Below are 14,552 nucleotides of genomic sequence, written 5' to 3'. Positions count from 1 at the left end.
TGTGATCTCAGGCTGAGCATCCCATGTGTTTTTTATGTCAGTGCCCATTCTGTGTTCCATCCCAAATTCTCTTTCACACTAGAGTACAGCTGTACTCCCACGTGTTTCTTTCATATCTGTTGTGTTCCCAGTGTGTTTATTCCAATGTTCTTGCCATGTGATATTTTCTGCCATATGTCATGGTGAAATAAATGAGAGCTGTGCTTCCTCTGTGCAGGTGCCAGTGTGTGCCAGTGGAAAACAGCACTAGATGTGTCAGAGGCAGCTGCCCACTGAGACATAGGAGACTCCAAAGGCCCATACGGCTGGAAGTGCAGTGCAAACTGAACCCCTCTCCAGGCACTCCCTCTCTGGCCAGGCTGAGCATGGCAGCATGTCCCTCTTTTGCTGGGACACAATCCCAGGCCAGCCACAGGCTGCAGGCCATTAGTAGTTCTGAGTCAGCTAGTGAAGCTGATTCAAGTTGGCTCACAGGTGTATACTGTGCCATGAACATCACATTCAGTACAAAGGAGGGAGCTTGCAAGGGAGAGGGTAGCTTTCTGCTTGAGCTTTGGTTTCTTTCTCCTGCTCCTGAGGAGGAGATACTGTGACTGCTGCACTTTTGCTGGGCTGAGCATGACTTTGTGTTCTTTGCACTGACATTTGTATTACTTTGGCTGTTTCATTAAATCTGTTTTCATTTCAGCCTGTGGTTCTTTCCTCCTTTTCCTGATTTCCCTTTTCTGCTGGGGAGGGGTCATCTAATGATAGAGTAACTGCTGTACTTTAGCCCCAGATATGGGCTAAATGTAGACACCACACTATGAAGAGCATGTGTGGAGCCAGGGAGCAGAGTCTCAATGGCACAAGTGGTGCGTGCTGGGACGTGGGCTCTGTTGGCCATTCCAGACAATATCTCTTTCAGCCTCTGGTTCAGAGTAGTGGAGCCATTTCAAGCTTACAATGCAGTGACTGGTCTGAGCAAGAGGACCACTCACAGAGTGAGGTTTCAGGGTAGGACTTGGTTTATCCAGCTTCAACCATCTGAAGGTTAGGATGCTAGTTTAAGTTGGCCATTAGGATCCTGCCATGCTAATAGAGAGAAAAGGCTAGAGAAGGACCCTGAACTCATCCTTCCTCTCTGATTTCCAGATAGGATGGATCATCCTCTGGTAGAGCCTCTCTCTCCCCAGTAATTAGATGAGATCAAATGTGTTTAGATTCTCCTTCAAGTGGCTAAATTTGGATGAGGATACTCCTGGCATTCTTCAGCCTGCGTAGGGGTAACATATATTCAACACACAAGTTTTTTTTATTACTCTCACTGCAAAAATCAGAGATCTGGTGGGATCCAGGCAAACTCTTTGTTTCAACAGTATTGCTGTCTTTCCTGCATCTTAATCCCCCTTGGTCCCCAAGCAGGTTATTTCATTTGCAAACTTTTTGGAGCCAGGACCTGACTTCTATCTGCTGGTAAAGCAGCTGGCACACAGTTAGTCCTGTACAAACAAGCAATAATAAAGCTTTCTATAAGCAGATGTTTGGATTCTTTTCTCAGACAAAAATGGCTCAGTCTGATTTAATGGAACACAAATAAGGTGTTACATGCAATTATCTCCATATGAATGTTGGACTTATTAATTAAAAGGGGACTTAGGGAATTTATAGCACACTATGTCATCTGGCCTCACAGGTAGATGTTTTCCATGCAAATGATTGTGGGTGTTAGTTCTGGTCTTACTGAGATCCTTTGTAAAAGTGAACATACTGAGGGGCACATTTGGTTCTCTTCTCCCAAGAATGACTGTAGATATTCCCTTTGCCCTTTAATATGAACATTAACTACAGAAATATTATTAGGCCCTTGAGGAAGTCTCCAGATACTGATAATTTTCTTCACAATCTTTAAAGATCATGTGCCAGTACTTGAATGTCAGTGCTGTTTCTCTCACTTTTTAGACAGATTACACAGCTCCAGATCTGCTACACTGATGTTGTGTGGCTATCTCTCAGCAGGAAAGCAAAGATGTCAGCTAGGTGGTATTCATTCTACCCATCCCATACTTCATCACAGATTTTAAAATGATGACTAATGTGTTAGCTGTTGAACTGAAAATAGGTGACCAAAGGGAGAATTATCTAGACCAAACAGGTTTTTATTGTAATCAAACACTCTAGAGTCAATGCTAGCAGATTATTTAAATTAGTAGAATGTAGTTAAAAGGGATGAACTATGTGCTTGCAACATAACAGAAGACATCCAAGAAGAAAATACTATATATTTTTACACAGACCCTAGAATATATAGATTACAGAAATTCAATGTAACAGAATTTCCATTTCAGCTGAAGTTCACTCTTTACATCTCCATCATCCCCAAGAAGCCTTTTGTGGAGGTAGGTACCAGGTGTGTCCCTTGCTACATCCACAAGCCATTGTCTACTTTGTTTGTTCAGGGTATTATTGCACCCTTGTAAGTCAACTTAGCTTCTGTGAATTGAGGACCCAGAACTCACTTCACCAATCATTTCTGTTTATAACTGCACCGATTTCAGTGATTACTGATTAACAGCAGTGCAAGTCAGAGAGGAATCAGTGCTTGGAAGAAACAGGACAAAACTTCTCTGTCCTGCCAAGTTACACTTATTTCACTCAGTGGAAAGATGCATATCCCAAACCTGGTTGTCACAAGTTCTAGTCAAAACCTTGTGGGACCGGCTTCTCAGGGAAGAAATTAAATAAATAAATAAATAAATAAATAAATTTTAAAAGTTTTGAACATTTGTTCATGAAATCTCATTCACTTAGCACTATATCCTGTGGTAGGATCAAGGACTTTCAGTATAGAGGACATCAATAATGAAAGCAGTTGCGCCTAAACATGAGCCAGCAGTGTGACCAAGTGGCCAAGAAGGACAATGGCATCCTGCAATGCATCAAGAACAGTGCAGCCACCAGGAGCAGGGAAGTCATTGTGACCCTGTATACTGCACTGGTTAGGCCACACCTTGAGTCCTGTGTCCAGTTCTGGGCCACTCAGTTTAAGAAAGACATTGAGACACTTGAATGTGTCCAGAGAAGGACAATGAGGCTGGGGAGAGGCCTCAAGCACAAGCCCTACAAGGAAAGGCTGAGGGAGCTGGGATTGTTTAGCCTGGAGAAGAGGAGGCTCAGGGGAGACCTTATTGCTGTCTACAATTACCTGAAAGGAGGTTGTAGCCAGGTGGGGGTTGGTCTCTTCTCCCAGGCAACCAGCACCAGAACAAAAGGACACAGTCTCAAGCTGCGCCAGGGGAAGTTTAGGCTCGAGGTGAGGAGAAAGTTCTTCACAGAGAGAGTTGTTAGCCATTGGAATGTGCTGCCCAGGAATGTGCTGCCCAGGGAGGTGGTGGAGTCACCATCCCTGGAGGTGTTCAAGAGGGGATTGGACGTGGCACTTGGTGCAATGGTTTCGTCATGAGGTTTGTGGTGACAGGTTGGACTTGGTGATCTTTGAGGTCTCTTCCAGCCTTGGTGATTCTGTGATTCTGTGTGACTCTGTTACACAGCACTTATTCCTTTACCCTCATTCAGAGTATGGCACCATTTCATTAACACATGAACAGGAAGCCAGGCAAAAAATATATTTCAAAACAATAAGAAATGAATTTAATATTTTCTTTTGTTATGTATAATAAAGTATTGTGGTGGGTTGAAAATTCTTCCCCCCACCCCAGCATTACATTTGCCAGACCAGCTCAGCTGGAAGCAGACGAAAGCAAAACTACAATCTGCAATGAAATGCAATGAATATGTACAAAATATACAGTATTTACAATATTGGTAGCGCATAACACCCTTAATGGGAAGGTCGTGAGTTCAAGCCTGCAGTGGGCAGTAGTGTCCTCCCTACTCTAGTCATGAGGTCTGTGGTGACAGGTTGGACTCAATGATCTTTGAGGTCCCTTCCAACCTTAGGAGTACTGAATACTGAATATTTGCAGGTATTTACAACTCATAAACAGCACAAGGATCCCCCTGGCCAAGGGCTGGGGGAAGCTAATAGCTTCTCCCTTCCCTGCCTCCTTTCCTACCCTCCTGTATACAAAAGGGGCAAGAGACAGAGCAGAGAAGTTAATACCAGTCACAATAAAAGCAATGCAGCTAAGGTCAATAAAGCCAGTAAGTATCTCCCAGCCCGTGGGAGAAAGAAGAGAGAGAGATTGTTTTGCACAAGTAGTTTAAATCCATTATCTCTTGCAATGGGATTGTTTAGAACTATCATTATTTCCCTTTTTTACACCCAATAGCGATTTCTTTGCATTTTACCACTTTCTGTTCAAGATCTGTGACAAAAATTTAAAGGCATCGCCTAAAACTACCACAAGCGTGTTCAGACCTTCTGCAGTTCCAAGCTCAGAACAAAATCAACCACCACAGTAAGAAATAGGCCCACAGATGGGAATTCTGCATTTTGGCCAGCTCTATTAATATCCCTGAAGTTCTGTGTAAGCTTGGGCTGCAGATCATAAAGCTATGTTTATCACCATATGGATCTTGAAATGAAAAAAAAAAAGAGCCTGAATTTTAGCAGCTATTAACTCATTTGAAAGCTCACTACACTGCAATAGTATATGAGACATTTATGGAGGATTTTTCTCTCATTGCACTGAATACAGGGCTGGATAACAGCGCTTAGACAACTGTGCAAGGGACAAGAAGGAAATCTGATAGATTAATTCATGACAGCAAAAACATACTCATTTCTACTCTCTGTCCCTCTCAGTGAAAATGACTGCTGAGTTTTATCAAGAAGACTGAATTTGGTCTAGCTGCTGCAGAGCCTTTTGGAGGTTCATAATTTCAGTTTTCACGAGAACTTAAGTCAATTCAAGACATTTCCCCAAGCAGAACGTTGCCTTTCATCCTTCAGAGGAAACAATTCTGAGCCCTGCATGAGCAGTATTTTCAACTCTGAGGCTTGAACTCACTGTGGTAATTGAAGTCTTTAAAGTGAGCTGAAGTGTGCTGCTTGACACTTTGCTCTCTGCAGCACGTTTCCGTATACACTCTTCCAGATACGCAAAGTCCGTGCCAAATTCTCCAGTCCTACCATGCACTGCAAGTGGAGCACTTTCACCAAGAAGAATTGCATGGCTGCTGTTCTGAACTTGTGGTTTTAACTAACACTTCCTTTAAGCAGTTGTTCACCTCCATCCAAGTAGCAAAGTTATTTGATATGCATATTTTCATTTGTAAGGATAATTGTGCTCTCTTTCTTTCTTTTTTTTTTTTTAAACCATCCAGTTCATATTTTTTTTTTCCAGTTTCTATGGTGTGATATCAACAATAAATTCCTTGCTGAAGTTAAAATATATTCTACTGTCAACTCTCCAGAAACTCAATATGATCACGTTGTGGTGCAAGAAATGAAAACGTGACTTCCTGAAAACAAGAAAAGCATCGACAGGCCCCAAATCACTTAATCTTCTGTGCTTGGCCAGAGGATTCCATTCCTTGCATGATGTGGTCTGGCCATTGGCTTCTACAGCTTTGTTACCTCCTTGCTGGATTAAGATAGAATAGCATCAATATTAGCAACATTGTTAATGAGACGTGTTAAATAAACAATACATTGGATGTGACCCTCTTCAGCACTTGGAAGATTGCATTGAGCACACAAGCTTCATGTCTGTGATATCCACAGACACTCTAGCTCTAAGAAACAAATCAAACTCCCCTGACTGCCCCACAAATTTTTCCTAGGCATGCCTGAGTAATAAATCTGAAATCAAGATTCTGGACAGGTCTCTAAGGCACACTGCTGCCTGCACCTACTTGTAGATAAAATCTCCATCTGATGCTTAATGTCTGCAGCACAATAAGAAAAGAATAAAAGCTTCTCTGTACAGGGCAAAAAAAATCCTTGAACTTTCTCAGGAGAGAGCATTAAATGCTGAGGGGCATTTGCATTAAAACTACTACTGCTCCTCCCTGGACAGAGTACATTTATAGTTCCATAGAATCATAGAATCAACTCAACTCTTCTCTCTTCTCTTCTCTTCTCTTCTCTTCTCTTCTCTTCTCTTCTCTTCTCTTCTCTTCTCTTCTCTTCTCTTCTCTTCTCTTCTCTTCTCTTCTCTTCTCTTCTCTTCTCTTCTCTTCTCTTTTCTCTTCTCTTCTCTTCTCTCTTTTCTTTTCTTTTCTTATCCTTTCTTTTCTTTTCTTTTCTTTTCTTTTCTTTTCTTTTCTTTTCTTTTCTTTTCTTTTCTTTTCTTTTCTTTTCTTTTCTTTTCTTTTCTTTTCTTTAATGTAAGTACTTGTACAATAGAAATACAGCTGCATTAAGAATAGGTTCATTGTTTATGTGCAGGAAGGTTATTAAATTATCTGTCCAGCTGCTTCTGCCTTGAATTCTAGGAAAATGAAGGCTTCCAGCTGAAATACTACCACAGTTATAGCTGTAGCTATTACCTTTGTTAAATGTCAGTTTGCACAGGCCAGGGTAGTTTCATGCCCAGTGAGATATTTACTTAAACAGTTATATACTTACAGAAATCACAGTACTGGAAACTCTCTCTGTGTGGGCTGGTGTAAGAAGCCTGTTATCATAGACAGCTCAATGGTGCTCCTGACATTTTTCAATAGCTACTAAGTATAGGACATCTAAAGCCATTTCCTTCAGTTCCCTGTTTGGGAAGGCAAGAAGGTGATGACAACAATCTAGAAAGCCACCAGCAGTTGCTCGCAACTCTGTTTTAACTGGACTCCAAAGCAGAACAGGCAACAGTAAAGAAAAGGCAACAAAAAGCCAAGTATTTAGGTAATGTACAAGAAAAGCTCAGTTAGAATTAAATCTAGCCAGGGAGATCAAGGGAAATAGTAAAAATTTCTATAGATATATTAATGGTAAAAAGAGTAGGGAAGGTGTGGCCCCCTCAGAAAGGAAATGGGAGAACTAGTGACAAGTGACACGGTGAAAGCTGAGGTTCTCAATGACTTCTTTACCTCAGACTTCACTGGCAAGGGCTCCAGCCACACTCCCAAAATCACAGAAGATAATGACAGAGACTGGAAGAAAGAATTGCCCATTGTGAGTGAAGATCAGGTTCATGACCATCTGAAGAACCTGAAAGTGTTCAAGTCCATGGGACCTGATGGGAGACATGCACAGGTGCCAAGGGAACTGATGGGAGGAGGTCGCTAAACTGCTCTCCATCATTCCAAATGTCATGGCAGTCTGGGGAGGTCCCCACTGACTAGAAAAGAGGAAACATAACTCCCATTTTCCAAAAGGGAAAGAGGGACAGCCCAGGGAGCTAGAGGCCAGGCAGTCTCACCTCTGTGCCTGGTAAGATCATGGAGCAGATCCTCCTGGAGGCACTGCTGAGGCAGAAGAATAACAAAGAGGTGATTTCATATAATCAACAGGACTCCAGCAAGGGCAGATCCTGCCTGACAAACCTGGTGGCCTTCTATGACAAGGTTACAACATTAATAGATGAAGGCCAAGCAACTGATGTCATTTACCTGGACCTGAGCACATCCAGCTGGCGGCCAGTCACTAGTGGTGTGCCCCAAGGATCAGTGCTGGGCCCTGTGCTCTTTAACATCTTTATTGATGATCTGGATGAGGGCATTGAGTGTCATCAGTAAATTTGCTGATGACACCAAGCTGGGGGCAGGAGTTGATCTGCTAGAGGGTAGAGAGGCTCTGCAGAGAGACCTCGACAGGCTGGACAGATGGGCAGAATCCAACGGCATGAGATTGAACACATCCAAGTGCTGGGTTCTGCACATTGGCCACAACAACCCCATGCAGTGCTACAGGCTGGGGTCAGAGTGGCTGGAGAGCAGCCAGGCAGAGAGGGACCTGGGGGTGCTGGTTGATGGTAGGATGAACATGAGCCTGCAGTGTGCCCAGGCAGCCAAGAGGGCCAATGGCATCCTGGCCTGCATCAAGAACAGTGTGGCCAGCAGGAGCAGGGAGGTCATTCTGCCCCTGTATACTGCACTGGTTAGGCCACACCTCGAGTACTGTGTCCAGTTCTGGGCCCCTCAGTTTAGGAAGGATGTTGACTTGCTGGAACGAGTCCAGAGAAGGGCAACAAAGTTGGTGAGGGGTTTGGAACACAAGCCCTATGAGGAAAGACTGAGCGAGCTGGGGTTGCTCAGCCTGGAGAAGAGGAGACTCAGGGGTGACCTTATCACTCTCTACAACTACCTGAAGGGAGGTTGTAGACAGGCAGAGGTTGGTCTCTTCTCCCAGGCAGCCAGTACCAGAACAAGAGGACACAGTCTCAGGCTGCACCAGGGGAGGTTCAGGTTGGATGTTAGGAAGAAGTTCTATACAGAAAGAGTGATTGCCCATTGGAATGGGCTGCCCGGGGAGGTGGTGGAGTCGCCGTCATTGAAGGTGTTCAGAAGGAGACTTGATGGGGTGCTTGGTGCCATGGGTTAGTTGTTTAGGTGGGTTGGATTGGTTGATGGGTTGGACACGATGATCTTGAAGGTCTCTTCCAACCTGGTTTGGTTTATTCTAATAAAGGTTATTCTAAAGCCTTCAACACTGTGCCACACCACATCCTGGTCTCCAAACTGGTGCAGTATGGATTCCATGGATGGACCATTCAGTGGATAAAGAACTGGCTTGATAGCCACACCCAAAGGGTGGCTGTCAATGGGTCCATGTCCAAGAGGAGGCCATTGACAAGTGGAGTATCTCAGGGATCAGCACCGGGACCAGTCTTGTTTAACATCTATGTGGGTGCCATGGACAGTGGCATTGAGTGCACCCTCAGCAAGTTTGCTGACAACACCAAGCTGCAGCTTGTGTGGTGCAGCAGACACACTGGAGGGAAGGGATGGCGTCCAGAGGGACTTTGACACTCTGGATAGGTGGGCCCATGACAACCTCATGAGGTTCAACAAGACCAAATGCAAGGTCCTGCATCTGGGTTGGGGCGATCCCAAACACTAATATAGGCTGGGCAGCAAGTGGCTTGAGAGCAGTCCTGAAGAAAAGGACTTGGGGTTGCTGGTGACCATTCCTGTAAAACAATTTCAAACTGAGAAGAAACAAAACCATATAAGAAGTTAGTTAGTTAATTAGTGAGTAGTTAATTAGTAAGTTATTACTCATCCATGGCAAGTTTGTGATTTAATCTTAATGGGTTTTTTTAGACAATGCCAGCAGCTGCTGCCCAACTGACCACGAGAGCAGGTAAAAACACTGGGTGGGTTAGTTGGTTCTAATAAAGACGGCTGGATTGGCCTTGTATGTCTGTTCTTAGAAACACCCCAATTACTTATTTCTGAACCTCAAGCTCTGTCATTTCTCACCAGTACAGCTGGCAGATACAAATAGATGCAAGCAAGCATAGAGATGTGAGCATTACCTCCTTTGGCTCTTCCTGCACTGCACAATGCCACACTGTTCTTTGGGGCATACACAGCTGCTGAGTGCAATATTTATCTGCTGGGTCCAGTTTTATAAGTTTAGATGCTTCACTTCCTTCTTGTTCCCCCTTAACTCCATCTCTGCATCATAGTTACACAACATGGCTCTCCTAGCTCTATTATGGGTCAGGCTCCTCACACAAGGCAGGTATCTGCCTGACCATTACAGCAAGGGCTCCAACAGGAACATTTTATTTAGGACACAGGAAGGGGGAAAAAATAAGGCATCAATCACAGGGGTATGAGGAATATGGTACAAGGATCCTGGTCAGAAGAAGCTCACTAGAAATGGAGACTATGAGCTCATAAGGGATATGGAGAAATTTGGTCCAGAGGAAGCTGCCCTTCAGTTTAAAGTCAGCATGGTCTGCCAAAGAAATTCATTCAGTCAGCAGCCCCACTGACTTCAATGTGATGCAGAAAGTTGATGTAGCTGTGGGCCTTGAGCTTTCCTTGAATTATTTCTTATCTCAAATAATCTGTAAGGAACAGACTGTAGCATCTCCTAGTGCTGTTCCACAAAGATCAAAGTCTGAAGAAAGAATCCACTTACAGGACTGCAGATTTTGGAAGGCAAGTCTAACCAATTTACTGCTCTGGGTGTTACAGGAAAGCCTGCTTTGTCAGAGTAGATGAAAGGAACAAAAGGGATTTTATTGCCTGGTAACAGCCAATATGGGAATCTAAAATACTAACATGAACTGCAACTTTGTTTTTAAGAATTAAGAGCAAGACTTTTTCTCCAAACTTGTGTGCTTTGAAGCAGAAACACTATAGGTAACTACCAATGCATTGAAAAGCACCAGGAACAAAAGGACTGGGGAAAGAAAATGCTCTTTGAGCAAAGCAAAGACTGGAGTGGCTCAGGAAGTAAAATCACAGACTTGTACTTTTGGATAGCAAATTCAGAAGGAACATAACAGGTAGGAAAACAAACACAGTTTTTAACCACACCAAATGAAGCATTGTGTAAAACATTCTGTGTGTCTCTAGGTAGATTATGTAGTTACAATCAAAAGACAAATTTACTCAAAACCTGGCATCTTAAATCCACAACACTGGTTTTCCTGATGACAGAAACATCTGCTTGTCACTTTTACTAATGGAGAAAGCAGACACTTCCCACCCACCTCTGCAAACCAGCTACAGACAGGGACCCTCTCTTAATAAAACAATTATCTTTACTATGGAAAATAATTAGAAGAGGCTAACTCTGTCTCAACCTGAGTACCCAACAAAAACAGACAAACTGTAAACTGACTTCACAGACATTTCAGATAGTTAGTTAATTCTATTTAAAAACAGTCCCTTTCTGAGAAAGAAGGGTAAGAACTGAAGAACTACCTACACAATGGTAGTCTCTCCTTTTCCCTTAGGAGCTTCTAAAGCAAAAGCTCACCTCATTCAGCAGTGAAGATATAACCTGAAACTCTATTACCTAAAACTGCAGTATATACCAGGCCATGCTGGGCTACTTGTACTTAGAGCATGTGCTGGAGTGCAACCTGCCAAATCTTCAGTGCATGTGCAGAAATTGCTGTTTCAGCTACCTTGATAAAATTACAGCAGCAAAAATCCCTCCTGGTATAGCTCAGTCCTACCCATGTATTTTCACAGCAAGCACCTGCACCATAAACAAAAACCTGTCATGGTGGGATGGGCTGAGCTCTCTTAAACAGGGAATGATGCTCTAGGTGAAATTCCTCTCTGCTGAATTCAGCTCTTTTGGTGCCCCGGGGAGGTTTAGGCTGGATGTTAGGGAGGAGTTCTTCACAGAAAGTGTTATTGGCAATTGGAACAGGCTGCCCCAGGGAGGTGGTGGAGTCACCATCACTGGAGGTGTTTAGGAAGAGACTGGATGGGTGCTTGGTGCCATGGTTTAGTTGATTAGATAGTGTTGGATGATAGGTTGGACTCAATGATCTCAAAGGTCTCTTCCAACCTGGTCTATTCTATTCCTATTCTATTCTGTTCTATTCTATTCTATTCTATTCTATTCTATTCTATTCTATTCTATTCTATTCTATTCTATTCTATTCTATTCTATTCCAAGGGCAGAGACAGAGGTGATTTTAAGGCATGATTCCCTTCACTTGCTTCAGATTTATGATGAAAAGAGTGTGGCCTTAATGTGCCTGTCGACTGGCTACAAAGAAGGCATGATGGTAGTAAGTAGTGCAGATTCCAATATCTACATGGTCAGTATTATATTTGGTCACATAAATTCCTCCCTTTGTTTCAAAAATCAGCACTATCTGTCCTTGCAGCTGTAATGGCTCATAAGCAAGTCGTTTTCAATTAGAAATCCATATTCTACTATATAAAGCATATATAAGATGACAAAGGCCGATGTCTGCTCCATAGCAGCTCCTTTAAAAGCATTATAATTCATGCAGTGGGAATAAAGGTGCAGTCAATTTTTGATGCTGCCAGTATGAAGTGATGCCTAACATTTCTACCAAAAAAAAACGTATCTCACTTTCCTAACTCATGGAAAATGTGGGCGAGCAAAAGCTATATCAGGCTTCATCATGACACCGAAAATCCAACTGATTATAGAAAAGCTTGCTGCAAATGGGCTGGCTGCCTCAGGAAAAGCTCTTGTGCATTGTTTACAATTCATATAGCAACTGTCCTGATCACTGTGCTTGGCTTCTTGAAAGGGCTAGTTTCATAAAGCTGAAGATTGTTATGCCCTAAATTGGTTATGAGAATGGATTTAAGTGGAAATACGTGAATGACCACTGGGAGAAGTTTAGAACACTTCCCCAGGTGCACAAATGGCCAATGCCTGAACATAAAATAAGACTTAATTGATTAGCATGTCAGCCTAGCTTAGAGAAGTACAGCTGGGGAAACATTATCAATGCAAATAACCCAGACATTTAAGAAAATTTAAAAGGCAAGCAAAGCCACAAAGATGCTTCCCTGAGCTTCAGGCTTATGAATAATATGGCGGGCTTTAAGTATCTCAGCTATAACATAAACTTTAAAAATAAATTCCTGTACTGTATATAAATGTTAGTCTTGGGCAATTACAGAACACAGAGAGCATCCAATAAATGTTTTCATTCTTCTTTGGGTAAAAATGTGTATTGCCATTGAATGATGACCAAATATCATCTCAGCAGAGCAACAAGTGACAGTGTCAATCAGCAGTTATGAAACATTTATTTAAGCATATGTAAGGGTTTGAAGGAGCTGGCCCAGGAGTTTTCTGGATCATTCCAGTCACTAGTGGTGTCCCCCAGGGATCAGTGCTGGGCCCCATCCTCTTTAATATCTTCACTGATGATCTGGATGAGGGGATTGAGTCAGTCATCAGCAAATTTGCAGATGAAACCAAGTTGGGAGCAGATGTTGATCTGTTTGAGGGTGGAAGGGCTCTGCAGAAGGACCTCGACCAACTGGACAGATGGGCAGAGTCCAACAAGATGACATGCAACAAGTCCAAGTGCCAGATGCTGCACTTTGGCCACAACAACCTCATGCAGAGCTACAGGCTGGGGTCAGAGTGGCTGGAGAGCTGCTAAACAGAAAGGGACCTGGGGGTGCTGATTGACAGCCACCTAAACATGAGCCAGCAGTGTGCCCAGGTGGCCAAGAAGGCCAATGGCATCCTGGCCTGCATTAGGAATAGTGTGGCCAGCAGGAGCAGGGAAGTCATTGTACCCCTGTACTCTGCACTGGTTAGGCCACACCTTGAGTCCTGAGTCCAGTTCTGGGTCCCTCAGTTTAATAAGGACATTGAGACACTTGAATGTGTCCAGAGAAGGGCAACAAGGCTGGTGAGAGGCCTTGAGCACAAGCCCTACGAGGAGAGGCTGAGGGAGCTTGGATGTTTAGCCTGGAGAAGAGGAGGCTCAGGGGAGACCTCATTGCTGTCTACAATTACCTGAAAGGTGGTTGTAGCCAGGAGGGGTTTGGTCTCTTCTCCCAGGCAACCAGCACCAGAACAAGAGGATACAGCCTCAAGCTGCGCCAGGGGAAGTTTAAACTCGAGGTGAGGAGAAAGTTCTTCACAGAGAGAGTTGCTAGCCATTGGAATGTGCTGCCCAGGGAGGTGGTGGGGTCACCATCCCTGGAGGTGTTCAAGAGAGGATTGGACGTGGCATTCGAAGCCATGGTTTAGTCATGAGGTCTGTGGTGACAGGTTGGACTTGATGATCCTCAAGGTCTCTTCCCACCTTGGTGAGTCTGTGATTGATGCTGACATTTTTCATTCAGTCCTTAAGAAACGTGGACATTCTAAGGGACTTTTTAGAAGTACTGATATTCAGAGAAACAGTGTTGAGCTAGTGTGACCTGTGCATTTACAGACTTGCTTGCTTGACATTGATGCCCAGAAAAGTTAAGAATGCATGTGACAAGCACTCATTAAGTACAGAAAGACAGAAGTTAATGCAACCTTGTAATATCAGTGTGGATTTATAGAAACCAGATTTGATGAAACAGCAGAGTGATGTGTATGTATCTGAATGATAGAAAGACTAGTGCTGTTGTAGTAACAGCAGACTTAAGTAAGCAAGCTGACTTAAGACTGCATGACATTTTAAACAAAGTATAACCACAGAATATCAACATGGTATGTTTTATATGCACTAAGAGCTGCCAAACTGATAAAAGCATAATCTCTCATGTTTTCAAAGGGGATATTTTAGAGATAATTGATGATCAATTTTTTAATACCTCAGAAAATGTCATAATGGGATTTTTGACAGCTCTTGCTACTTCTTTTTTTTCGTTGCACTGAAAAAAAGCCCACAGGAACTGAGGATCCAATAGGTGGAAGTTGAATTTAAATGCATGAGCAATTACCCCTAGGAATGTCTCCCTAGTGATTACAGTGGAGTCCTCCCCTGTGCATATTTGAAAACTGGGATTAATTGCTTCTCCAGAAATGCTGCTCTAGATCATACATGAAGCCAGTAAAATCTTATGATTTACAGCATGAAAAAGTTGGACTAAAGGATATCCCCTTCTGGCTTTAATTTGTATATTGTTGATGTCAGAGCATCTGCCATAAACTCGAACAGCCTATGTGGATCCATAGGCAGAAACACAGATAAGGGGATAATCTTTCATATCCAAATGTTGGTTCTGGCTTCACTGCAGGCAAGAGTAAGCAACTC

The sequence above is a fragment of the Melanerpes formicivorus genome, unplaced genomic scaffold, assembly GCF_026170545.1.
Source record: "Melanerpes formicivorus ecotype bairdi unplaced genomic scaffold, bMelFor1.0.p_v2 SCAF_1, whole genome shotgun sequence".
Classification (NCBI taxonomy): Eukaryota; Metazoa; Chordata; class Aves; order Piciformes; family Picidae; genus Melanerpes; species Melanerpes formicivorus.
The sequence above is the reverse complement of the archived record's forward strand: the minus strand, read 5'-3'. Positions refer to the sequence as shown.